Genomic DNA, 12229 nt, shown 5'->3' on the forward strand with positions numbered 1-12229 from the left:
GATCGAGTACACATTCTTGTGCACTGATTAAGTCCACCACAAAAGATTGATAAGACTATTCGTCATAGTTTACAAAAGCTCAGTAAATATGATTATACTTACAAGCTTAAGTGTAACTCTGAGATATTGGAAAAAGGTTCCAATATATGACAGAGCGAATAAGAAGAATCAAATTAGGCAGAAGGATACAAGTTTCTCAAATCTGAAAAGATGGGAGAGTACTTTAGTATCAGTTTTGTGATCATCTTAATGATTAAGAAACCATATCAAAATTAGTTCTCTAAGGAAATCTTAGTGCATTCTTATGACTAAGAAGAGGAACTTGAATTGTTGAAATGGTTAAATCATGAAGATGAGTCATACTGCGTTCCAATACAAGTCTTATAGTCATACTCCAAGATTGTAACTTGAGTGACATGTCTTAAAGAAGGGTTAAAAACACTCGTCAAATGTAAGAGTAAAAGTTTTCTACTCTTTTACATTTGAAATTGGTAAGTTGTGATCTTTTGGATAAAACAAAGACCAACTTAGGCCAATTGTGTGAAGTGTTTGTCTTGATTAGAATCCACACTATCTCTTGGATATTTGACAAGGGAGTCTTATATGCCAAGAGGATAGTGGGAGTCTTAAAGGTCTTGAAAGTCTCAAGAACTAATCAAGAATAAAACCTGAAGTTCTTCACTAGCACACGACTTGAGGTTTATAACCTATCGTGTTGAAATATTCTGTGCCCATTCCAGTTAAAGTTGGCTTTGCATATGAGTTCTTAGAGTTCTTAATTTGTTGCACAACAACTTGGAAGCAATGGCAGGCCCTTGAGCTGCCAGGTGGCAAGAAGTTAAGATTGAGTTCAATCCATATGAGTTTGGATTTCTCATTATCCTTGTCTTGTGACTATGGTTTTGACAATTCACATGGATTAGAACACATACACCATAAAAATCTAAGTGTCATAAGGTTTCTCTCCGATTCATGAAAATGATGGTGAGGAAACACTTTCACTAAGTAGATTTTAGCTAGATAGCAATTATGATATTTGCATTCTCAAAGTCGTTAGTGGAGCATGTGTGGTTTACCGGCACACTAACCTGGACTTGTGAGAAGTGGCGAAAAGGTCTAACCATTATGATTACGGCATCCCACTTCATAATTGTTTAGACACACAAGTATGCTATCTAAGGGAAGGTGTATGTTTTTGATAAAGTCTTATCAAAACAATCTAGTATCAGAAATCTGAACTTTGGTAAGAAAGTCAGCTAATTTCTGAGTACATGTCAAAGCTAGTGAGAGCATAAGTGTTATGCTAATAATCATAATGTTAGTGGGAGCATGATAATTATGATAAGTATTGCAAGCTAGCAATGTTAATTATAGAAAACAAAAGGTTTCAATTGGGAAAAGTTGTTTTGCTATAATTCAGGGAGAGAAATTATACTTCATCTCAAATCTATAAGCTTAGATCGTGAGGTTTTAATCATTTAGTCAAGGATATATATGAATTTCATGTTGGAATGGCTCAACATAAGGAAATTTTGTATATGAGTCCATTATTTGCGTTCTAAAATTCGATTATGATTACAGCATCCCTTTTCATAATCTGAATTACGAGAACTTGGCAAATTGAAATGGACATATTATAGCAAAATACTGGTTTAGTCTTTATGTGAGACATCATGAATCGTGTCCCATATGCTTCGGATATAGGATCGATTACATGTGCTATATTCATCTTTTCTAAAATTTTCCAAATGCTTGGGGCATTAAGAAGGGAAAAGGTTTAGAACTAGATATGACTAAAAGGATTAAACAATTGTCGAGGACAATCTAAGGTTTACCAAAGATTGGGTGCTCAAGGACAGTTGGAAGTATAGTGATAATTATGGAAGGATCATATTGACATAGTCTGTAAGGAGGCAACTCTTGTTCAGAAGTGATAGTCAAAATGGAATCTGGAAATGTTTCAAAGTTAGAATTTTCAATCTGTTTAAGATTAGGAAACTTAATGCAAGCAGGATGTTTCCAAGGAGCTGATCTCCTTTGGAATACTCTGTAATGATTGTTGTCAAGTCTTTCTGATTTTGTGCATAATCATTACAAGAGGATCAATGCATATAAGTTTAGAATCTAAGAGATTCTAGTAAATAGCATGAATTTGGAATTCTTGTATTTGCAGTAAGGATTTGGGAGTGTGAAAAGAGAATCATTGAAGTTATGTTCAATGGATCTAGTTCACAAAGTAAAGATCATAGACAAACATAGTATGCATACTTGGTGTATGGCATGACTAGTGTTTAGAAAACATAGTGTACATGCTTGGAGCATGGGACAACTATTGTTTTAAATTCAAGAATAAAGTTGATAGCTGAAACAGTATACAATGAATAATGTGTAATCATATGGTGATAAATAAAAGGTGTTTTATTTATGTTCATAGGTTTTGATAGCTGAAACAGTATTCAATTATTATTGTGTTTCACTTTGCATGTTTTGACTTCCCGAATAAACTGGGTTATTCTTCTGGAATGACTAAGTTATTCAAACCAGCCACAGTCGGTCATATGTTGGAAGTAGATATGAATCAAGACTGTCATGGGTTGGCTTGTAGAGGTCTAAGATGTGGACAAAGGGCTACAACACTCATGAGTGCTCATAAGTTCTGAGTATTGGATTCAACCCGCGCTCATTGGAATCACTTCATGGATTTTATCATGAGTGATCATGAGACGATAATATCTTATATTCTTCAAACCTAGAGATATGAGTTGTTACTATGAGTTGGTTGTACATTGATTGCACGAAAACGCATTTGGTAACTCGGTGCTATAAAACGTGTCTTTGTGTATGATTCAACAAGTAGTAGAACAAGCCATATGAGTCGAAGTTTATCCATTCCTTTTACCTTCGGGATAAAAGTGATATTTGTGGGCCCCTCGATGATTTGATGATGACAAATGGAAGTGCTCGGCCGGGCCAGGACTGATTTGATTTTTTCAATTAGTCAGTCGTCATAAATCGGAAATCGGGAAACAACAAATGGACAGAGAGAATGATTATAATCCATGTCTCAGTCCATATGATATCTAGAATGGAGGAATATATAATCCCTTATCTAATGGACAAGTCATTGACAAAGGTTAGATTTCATCGACAAGGTCAGAGTTCGACAGAATCTTTTGAGACCTACGATTGCCAGTTGGTTCCTGAAGTCATACACAATAATAGTTTTAGACTTATCCAAGTGGGAGACTGTTGGATTAATGTCTAAGTCCATAACTATAATTGGTAAGACTTGACCCGGCCCGGCATGGTCCATTTGGGTTGCATGGCATCATGCACTTGAATAGACTATAATGAGAGAAATAAGACACTTATGGTTATTAATATATTATAAGTTCTAGTATATTAATAATAAGAATAATAAGATTATTTAATTAGTATTGATGAAGAATTATATAGTGGGCTAATGCTCCATGGATAATCAAGTTGGGCTAAAACCCATAGGATGGTCCATGGATGCTCCATGGTGTATTTGAACCCATGGATCCAAGGAAATGGGAAGTCATGACAATTAGGGTTTACCCTAATTGTAACACTATATAAAGATCTTATTCTTGACAAAATCGGTTACTAGAGTGAGTGTAAGAAGGGCTAGCCGATTTTCATGAAGTGTAGAATTCTCTCAAGTTATTCCAAGTGTATTTGACGTTGTGTGAACCATTTGAGGTGTCACACTTGGGGCACTAGGCACTCAAGCTTCATGAAGACTTTCTACATGAAAGAGGTATGTATTCTATCTTGTTATATTCATTATTTTATATGATAGATTAGGATAATACCTTGGAAGTTCTTATTTGCATGTATAATAGAGAAAACATAGATCCAAGGTATTTAGGGTTGCATGTACACTTAGGTGTGTTAGAATGCTCAAAACCCAACACTACCATCATCTCACTTCTAACCCATGCCGTGAGATGCTCTGCAACAATTGTGGCAAAAAGGGGCACACTGCTCGAAACTGCAGAACACCAGCCCTACCAACCAATCAAGCTTCCGGAGCAGGTGTCAATCAAGCTTGTTATGGTTGTGGTGAAATCGAGCATTACAAGAGAAACTGCCCCAAAGCAACAACGACTAACAACACTAGGAGAGTTCTCGCAATGGGGAAAGAGGAGGCAGTCGCCGATCCCACCGCTGTCACGGGTACGTTCCTTCTCGACAACTCTTATGCATGCATCCTTTTCGATTCTGGTGCGGAAAGAAGTTTTGTTAGCCACTCATTCAAGCATCTTCTTGCACATAATCCTCAACCTTTAACCAAAACATTTACCGTCGAGATGGCTAACGGTGAGAAAGAGAACGTTAACGATATATTCATAGGCTGCACCCTTACCCTCAACGACCATTCTTTCCCCATCGACCTTATGCTAGTCTCTATAAAAAGCTTCGATGTTATCATTGGCATGGATTGGTTGAGCCCCAATCATGCTGATATCCATTGTTACGAAAAAGCTATCCGTCTCAATATTCCCTCTGGCCAGACCCTCATGATCTACGGTGATAAACTTAGTTCCAATCTTCGCATCATTTCATGCATCAAAGCTCAAAAACTTCTGCGAAAGGAGTGTCATGCATTCCTAGCCCATGTGATTAACGAGAAATAGGAAATTAAGGACCTCAAGAGCATCCCCAAAGTATGCAACTTTCCTGATGTCTTTCCCGAAGAGCTCCTGGGAATTCCTCCCGAACGCCAAGTTGGTTCCGTATCGACCTAATCCCCGGAGCTAATCATGTAGCCAAGTCTCCATATCGATTAGCGCCAGCAGAAATGCAGGAGTTATCCAGTCAGCTTAATGAGCTACTTAGCAAAGGGTTCATCAGACCAAGCTCCTCACCCTAGGGAGCCCCTGTGTTATTCGTGAAGAGGAAAGATGGATCCTTTCGGATGTGTATAGTCTACCGTGAATTGAACAAGCTGACCGTCAAAAACCATTATCCTCTTCCTTGAATAGATGACCTTTTTGATCAACATCAGGGAGCTAGTTACTTCTCAAAAATAGACCTTAGATCAGGGTACCATCAGCTACGAGTTCATGAGAGTGATGTTTCCAAGACAGCATTCAGGACTCGATATGGACACTACGAATTTGTAGTGATGCCCTTTGGTCTAACCAATGCACCGACAGTGTTCATGGACCTGATGAACCGGGTGTGTCGCTTCTTGGAAAAGTTCATTATCGTGCTCATTGACGACATACCTGTCTATTCCAGAAGCGAGGAAGATCACAAACAACACTTGAGATTAGTGCTGGGAACTCTTAGATCGGAGAAGCTGTACGTAAAATTCTCCAAGTGCGAATTCTGGATTCGGAAGGTAACTTTCTTAGATCACGTGATAAGAGAGGAGGGTATACATGTCGACCCTTCCAAAATCAAGGCGATAGAGAATTGGTCGGCACCGAAGACACCCACAGAAATCTGTCAGTTCTTGGGTCTTGCCGGCTATTATCGTAGATTCATCCAGAATTTTTGTAGAATTGCCAAACCCTTATCTACTCTTACACAGAAAGGTGTACCCTTTTGTTGGAGTGAAAAGCAAGACGCTGCATTCCAAACATTGAAGCGAGCCTTATGTAGCGCACCTATCCTGTCCCTGCCCGAAGGGACGGAGGACTTCGTTGTCTACTGCGATGCGTCCAATCAGGGCTTAGGCTGTGTGCTTATGCAGTGAGGAAAAGTTATTGCTTATGCCTCAAGACAGCTAAAAGCACACGAAGTCAACTATACAACTCGCGACCTAGAGTTAGGAGCAGTGGTCTTCGCACTGAAGATTTGGAGACATTATCTCTACGGAACCAAGTGCACAATCTTCACCGACCATAAAAGCCTACAACACATCCTCGATCAGAAGGACTTAAATATGAGACAATGGCGATGGGTAGAGCTGCTCAGCGACTATGAGTGCGAAATCCACTACCATCCTGTCAAGGCCAATGTGGTGGCAGATGCCCTTAGCCGAAAGGAAAGCTCGGGTCGCAAAGTGAAGACACTGACAATGACCATCCATTCTCACTTATCCGCAAAAATCCGAGAGGCTTAGTTGGAAGCCCTAAAACCAGAGAACGTGTTGAATGAAGCCTTGAGAGGAATGGATAAGAATCTTGAGATCAGAGGTAACGGAGTCTATTATTTCATGGATCGAATCTGGACCCCAAAGTTCGGAGGTTTCAGTGAGGTTGTCATGAACGAAGCTCACAAAACTAGATACTCCGTGCACCCAGGTTCGGATAAGATGTACCTGGATCTCAAGAAACTATACTGGTGGCCAAACATGAAAGCCGAAATTGCTACCTTTGTGGGCAAGTGTCTGACTTGCACCAAGGTGAAGGTCAAATATCAGAAACCCTCAATTCTGCTCCAGCAGCCCGAAACACCTGAGTGGAAATGGGAGACGATTTCTATGGATTTCATTACCAAATTACCCAAATCTCCGAGTGGGTGCGATACCATTTGGGTAATTGTCGATCGATTGACAAAAGCCGCTCACTTCCTACCGATCAAAGAAACGTTCAAAATAGAAAGACTAATGTGAATCTACATTCAAGAGGTAGTCCGACTGCACATTGTGCATGTGTCCATTATCTCCGATCGAGATAGCAGGTTTACCTCGAGATTTTGGTAGTCCCTACAAAAGGCTCTTGGAACTAAGCTAGACATGAGCACGACTTATCATACTCAGACAGATGGGAGGAGTGAGAGAACTATCCAGACCTTGGAAGACATGTCGAGAGCATGTGTCATCGATTTCGGCAAATCGTGGGACACTCATTTACCTTTGATTGAGTTCTCTTATAACAACAGTTACCACACCGGTATCAAGGTTGCCCCGTTCGAAGCCCTCTACGGTCAAAAGTGCAGATCCCCTCTGTGCTGGGCCGAGGTAGGGGACATGCAGCTAGCCAAGGGTCGAGTCCCCGACAACACTCTCACTGGTACTGAAATCATCCGTGAAACTACCAAAAAGATCATCCAAATCCGAGATCGATTGAAAGCCTCTAGAGACAGACAAAAGAGCTACGCCGATAAACGACGAAAACCCTTGGAATTCCAGGTTGGAGATTGTGTCATGTTGAAGGTCTCGCCCTGGAATGGCAGGATTAACTTTGGAAAGCAAGGAAAATTGAACCCAAGGTACATAGGACCTTTCGAGATCCTCAGTAGGATCGGTCTCGTAGCCTACAAACTCTGATTACCTCAAGAGCTTAGAAACATCCACCCTGTATTCCACGTCTCTAATCTTAAGAAGTGCCTATCCGATGAAACCCTTGTGATCCCTCCTGATGAGATCGAAATCAACGAATATTTGAACTTCGTGGAAGAACCAATCGAAATCATGGATCGGGAGATCAAACGAACAAAGCAAAGCCGCATCCCAATAGTGAAGGTTCGCTGGAACGCCAAACGGGGACCCGAATTCACTTGGGAGCGTGAAGATTCAATGAAATAGAAATATTCGCATCTTTTTCCAAATCCATGATATGTATCTTAATTGTAAATTTCGGGACGAAATTTCCTCTAACGGGGGGATGATGTGACAACCCGAAATTTATTTCGTCAATGTAACCCACTTTCGTTAATAAAATTTATTTTTATTAAATGTTTTCCGTTAACTTTTTAAGTTAAGTAAATCAATTAGGGTTATTGTCGTAATTTCATACGTGTCGGAAAACGAAAAATCACACGAAAAATCCTGTTTGCGGTTGATGTTGGGTGGACCCCCACCCTGGCCGTAAACTCAACCCTATATAAGGGTTGAGTGGTCTTCATTTCAACCTTTTTCACACTCTAGGAACTTTCTCCCTCTACTCTCTCTCTACAAATCAGGTTTTGATCAAGAATCGCCCCTTTCAAGCTTCACAACAGTAAGTAAACCCTCCTAGATTGTTGTTTAGCTTAGCATACTTGCAAATCCATGGTTTAAAATCTCAAAAACCCTAAGAACACGATTTTACGGTTTGGGAACATCCCAAAACCGTAAAGACCCTAAAAGGGGTTTTGATGCCCCAAAACCCTTCCAATGCTTGGCTAATGACCTAGAAACTTGCATGGATGATCTAAGAACCCCGAAACATGAAATGAAGGGGGTAAACATGAGTTTCCGGTTGGGGAATATCCCAAAACCGTAAACACCTTCTAAGGGTGTTAAAATACCCTTAACACCTTCTATAACTTGTATGAGTGGCTAGAACCTTGTATGCTTACCCTAGAAGCACCAAACCATGAAAGAAAGTGACAAACATGAGTTTACGGCCGTAAACTCATGTGTTTACGACTGTAAACTCCCCAAGGAGTGGTTCAAAAACCGTAGACTCCAAATAAGGGCAATTTCAAGCTCCAATCACTTCCTAAGCCTTTGATTCAACCCTAGGACCTTTCCTTGTGAAGCATGAGACCTTGGATCAATCAAATGCACCATTCCCATGAGTTTATGGCCGTAAACTCATGGGGTATATGGTCCCTCAACCGTAAACACCACTAAGGCCACCACATGAAGAGTAAACTCCATAATGAGGCCATACACTCCTTATATGCAACTCGTACCCTAACACTTGAAATAGAGTTTTTTCACGCATTAGAGTGTATTTACTTACTTAATTAGTGATTAAATAACTAATTAGATACAATTATGTATCACTTCATGTTACATAGGATCCTCGCGTGTGTTCAAGTCCTCAATTGACACCTAGCATCCTACCCGACACTTCCATCCATTCCACTCACTGCAGGTGAGTTCAAACCCCTACACCTTTTTCCGAGTTTTTCACGATTTCAGGGGGAATACAAGAAAAATTACAAGGGAACTTGTACTCAAAACCTATTATTTCGTATGAAATACTTACATGTTCAGTATGCTTTTAACATAGACAACTGTTTTACCAACCGATTAAGAAATTAACTTGTAGAGTTAGTTTTCAAAACTAAAACAAGGAAACTTGTGAATCTCATCATAAAATGTTATATTTTATATTTTAAAAAGGATTCATGCCAATCATAAAACGGGATTTTCCATATTATTACTTGTAAATTCATTATTCTTAAGATTAGAGACACGTCCTTAGTAACACTCCATCGGAATACGCGAGTGTAGGACTAACCCTGTAACCAGAATCTCTTGGAGGCAGAACGTGACTATTGTGTATAGATCTATACGGGACTGACTACCCCGCACCTTGCTGCTAGCTACAGTGGGACCGACAGGTCTACGGGTGACAAAGTCATAAAATGATACTGGCCCCGTTATGTGCCATATCCAGTTTATTGTATGGTTATGGAACTCGCAACTTAGATAATGGAGATTTACTTTTAGTAATAATGAACCTAGTGAACTAACCTCAAAGTAATAATTGTTTTGATTACTAGAGGGTATCAGCAATACCCTTAGGAATTAGTTCATTACCTACGTATTAGTTTTATGTATGTATTAAAACTAACGTATCTCATTGAGAGTAACAGGGTTTTCAAGGAAACTTCACCTAACGATACAAGTATAGTAGATACTTGTACACATCATTTTTGGATCGATAACCAACCATTGACTTTTGAGGAAAATATAGGTTTTTCCTGGGATAACTTAACTTTTCATAAACATGTTGTTTAACAAATGGATAACCAAACTTCTTTTATAAGAAAATATGAGACTTTCTTGGGAAACAAGTTTTCATAAAATCAAAGGAACATTTTCTTTCACCAGAAATCAACCGCTTATGAACTCACCAGCTTTATGCTGATATTTCTAAAACTGCTTGTATTCTCAGGTTCACGTTAGACCTGGTATCTCGCTTACTTTTGGAGAAGGCGGAGCATATAGAAGTCTCGTCTGTACTTTTGCTTATACCGATGTATATAATGTATGTTTTCAATGCTTTTAAAACAAATGTAAATATTCTTAATGTAATGTAATGGTTGTGTTTACTATGCTTACTATGTACAATGGTTGTGATACTACGCATAATGTCGCCGCCCCAGGACGTTTCCGCCGTTGTTTTCCTGACGGTTCGGGGGTGTGACAATTTGCATCTCCTTATTTTCTCCAATGACCGATTCACATCGTAGCGGCATCTCTTCTGATGATCGATTTTTGTAGCCTCGAAGATAAATTAAAGTGTACGACATCACAGATTCTTCTGTTGGTTAGTTTTATTTTCAAATCGATAACTTTATGTTTTTGTTGTCATCCTCATCTTATTTTCTGTGAAATTAGGGTCCATAAATTGAATATTAAATCAGTGTCTGTTAATCATCCGTATGATGCTATGCCTTTTCTGTATTGATACTGCTTGGTTTTTGGAAAACAAAAATAATGATGGATGCAAACTTCCACGTTAATTTGAAGCACATTTTAGTAGAATGTGATATTTTAATGAAGGCATGTTTTTTCCCTCTTTATTATAATCATAATATTCTAGAGGTTCTATTTGTGTTGAATGCGATGTTTTAATATGAATAGAATAGGATATGAGTTTTGCAAGTGGAGAAATCATAGTTACAGGATTCTGCATATTTTTTTGCATATTTATTAATATATTGCTTTTGACTTTTGAGGAATGTCATGAGAAAACTTGAATGATAGGACCTAAAGTGAAATTTAGTGCATGGTAATTACAAAAGAAAAAATACATAATTCAATCCTCATTTTTTACTATGAATTCATTTTATACCTAATTTAATATTATATCTCCACCAAAAATTGTGAGTTTTTTTTTTAATCTGTTAATGCTTTATGAATGTTTTTACACAGGTAGATCTATGTATATTGCATATGTTGATATGCATTAATATATGGCCAATGCAATTTGTTTGAAGAAAAAAAGTATTTTTTTCATGCGAATTTGGTTTCCCCTAGCAAACAACTAACAAAATAATTTTGTAAAACTTTGACAGCAAGGAACACGAGCACTCATTGTGGATTTTCAGTTCCTTGTCATGTAGTTGAGAAAGTGCTTCCTCTATTGGTAGCCTAATTCTTCAACATACTGTTTCATTGAGGTTTAATTTTGACAAATTTTGACTAATTTGACTATCTTTGTGGAAAAATTTAGGACTTTTCACAGCAAATTGAGACTCAAGAATCAATCGCGAGGGATTTACATTACAATACCAAACGAGGTGTGTTGTTGCCTTTCCTGATCAACAAGGTTTCTTAGTATGTCTTTTATCATATTATTTCTTCTGTTTTAATAAAAAAATACATTTATAACTGAAATAATGTTTAAATGGCATAGAGAAATGATGTCAATGGTTTATAATTGGTCTACTAAACAGGTACTCTACTTTTAAATAAATGATATGATTCTTTTTTTTTGAATTATTAGATATAGATACATTAGTGTTTGTGTTCAAATTTCAAAACCTTTTTGCAAATCTTGTAGGTTGATATGATTGTTGTTACAGATGGAAGCAGAATAATGGGTATTTGTGATCTAGGAGTTTAGGGTATTAGAATTGCAATTAGGAAGTTGGATTTATATGTTCCTGCAGCTGGAATAAATCCTCAATGAATAATGTTTGCACATTATCCATCTAAATATATACATATTTCTAAAATTTCTCACTTGCAAACATATATCTTTTTCCTTTTTTTTTATTGTAACAGGTTCTTTCTATCATGATTGATGTTGGAACCAACAATGACAACCTTCTAGAAAATCCCTTGTGTAACTTTTTTTCTTCTCTTCTAGATTTTTTTTTCGAACCTTATTAAGTAAATTACATGTGATTCACATGTAAATCACATATGAATCACACATGATACACATGTAATTCAAATATGAATTACATGTTATTCACATGTAAATCACATGTTATTCACATGTAAATCACATGTTATTCACATATGAATTACTTATGATCCACATGTTATTCACATTTGAATCACATGTAAATCATATATGAATTAGTTGTGATTCACATGTTATTCACATATGAATTGATGGGTTTTGGTCATAAGACATCCTATGTGCTCATACAAACCCTAATGCTTGGATCTAGGTTTCTCTATTGTACATGCAAGTTATCCAAGACTATAAACCCTAATTCTAGCATTCAAGTAATCATATTAACATGAGAATAGGTTTAAGATGTTACCTTCATTGTTATGTAGCAATAACAATCCCAAATCTCCTTGTATTGACTTTAGAAAGCTTAGAGTCACAAATGTCACTCCTCTAATGGT

The sequence above is a fragment of the Lactuca sativa genome, chromosome 5 (assembly GCF_002870075.4).
Source record: "Lactuca sativa cultivar Salinas chromosome 5, Lsat_Salinas_v11, whole genome shotgun sequence".
NCBI classification, from domain to species: domain Eukaryota; kingdom Viridiplantae; phylum Streptophyta; class Magnoliopsida; order Asterales; family Asteraceae; genus Lactuca; species Lactuca sativa.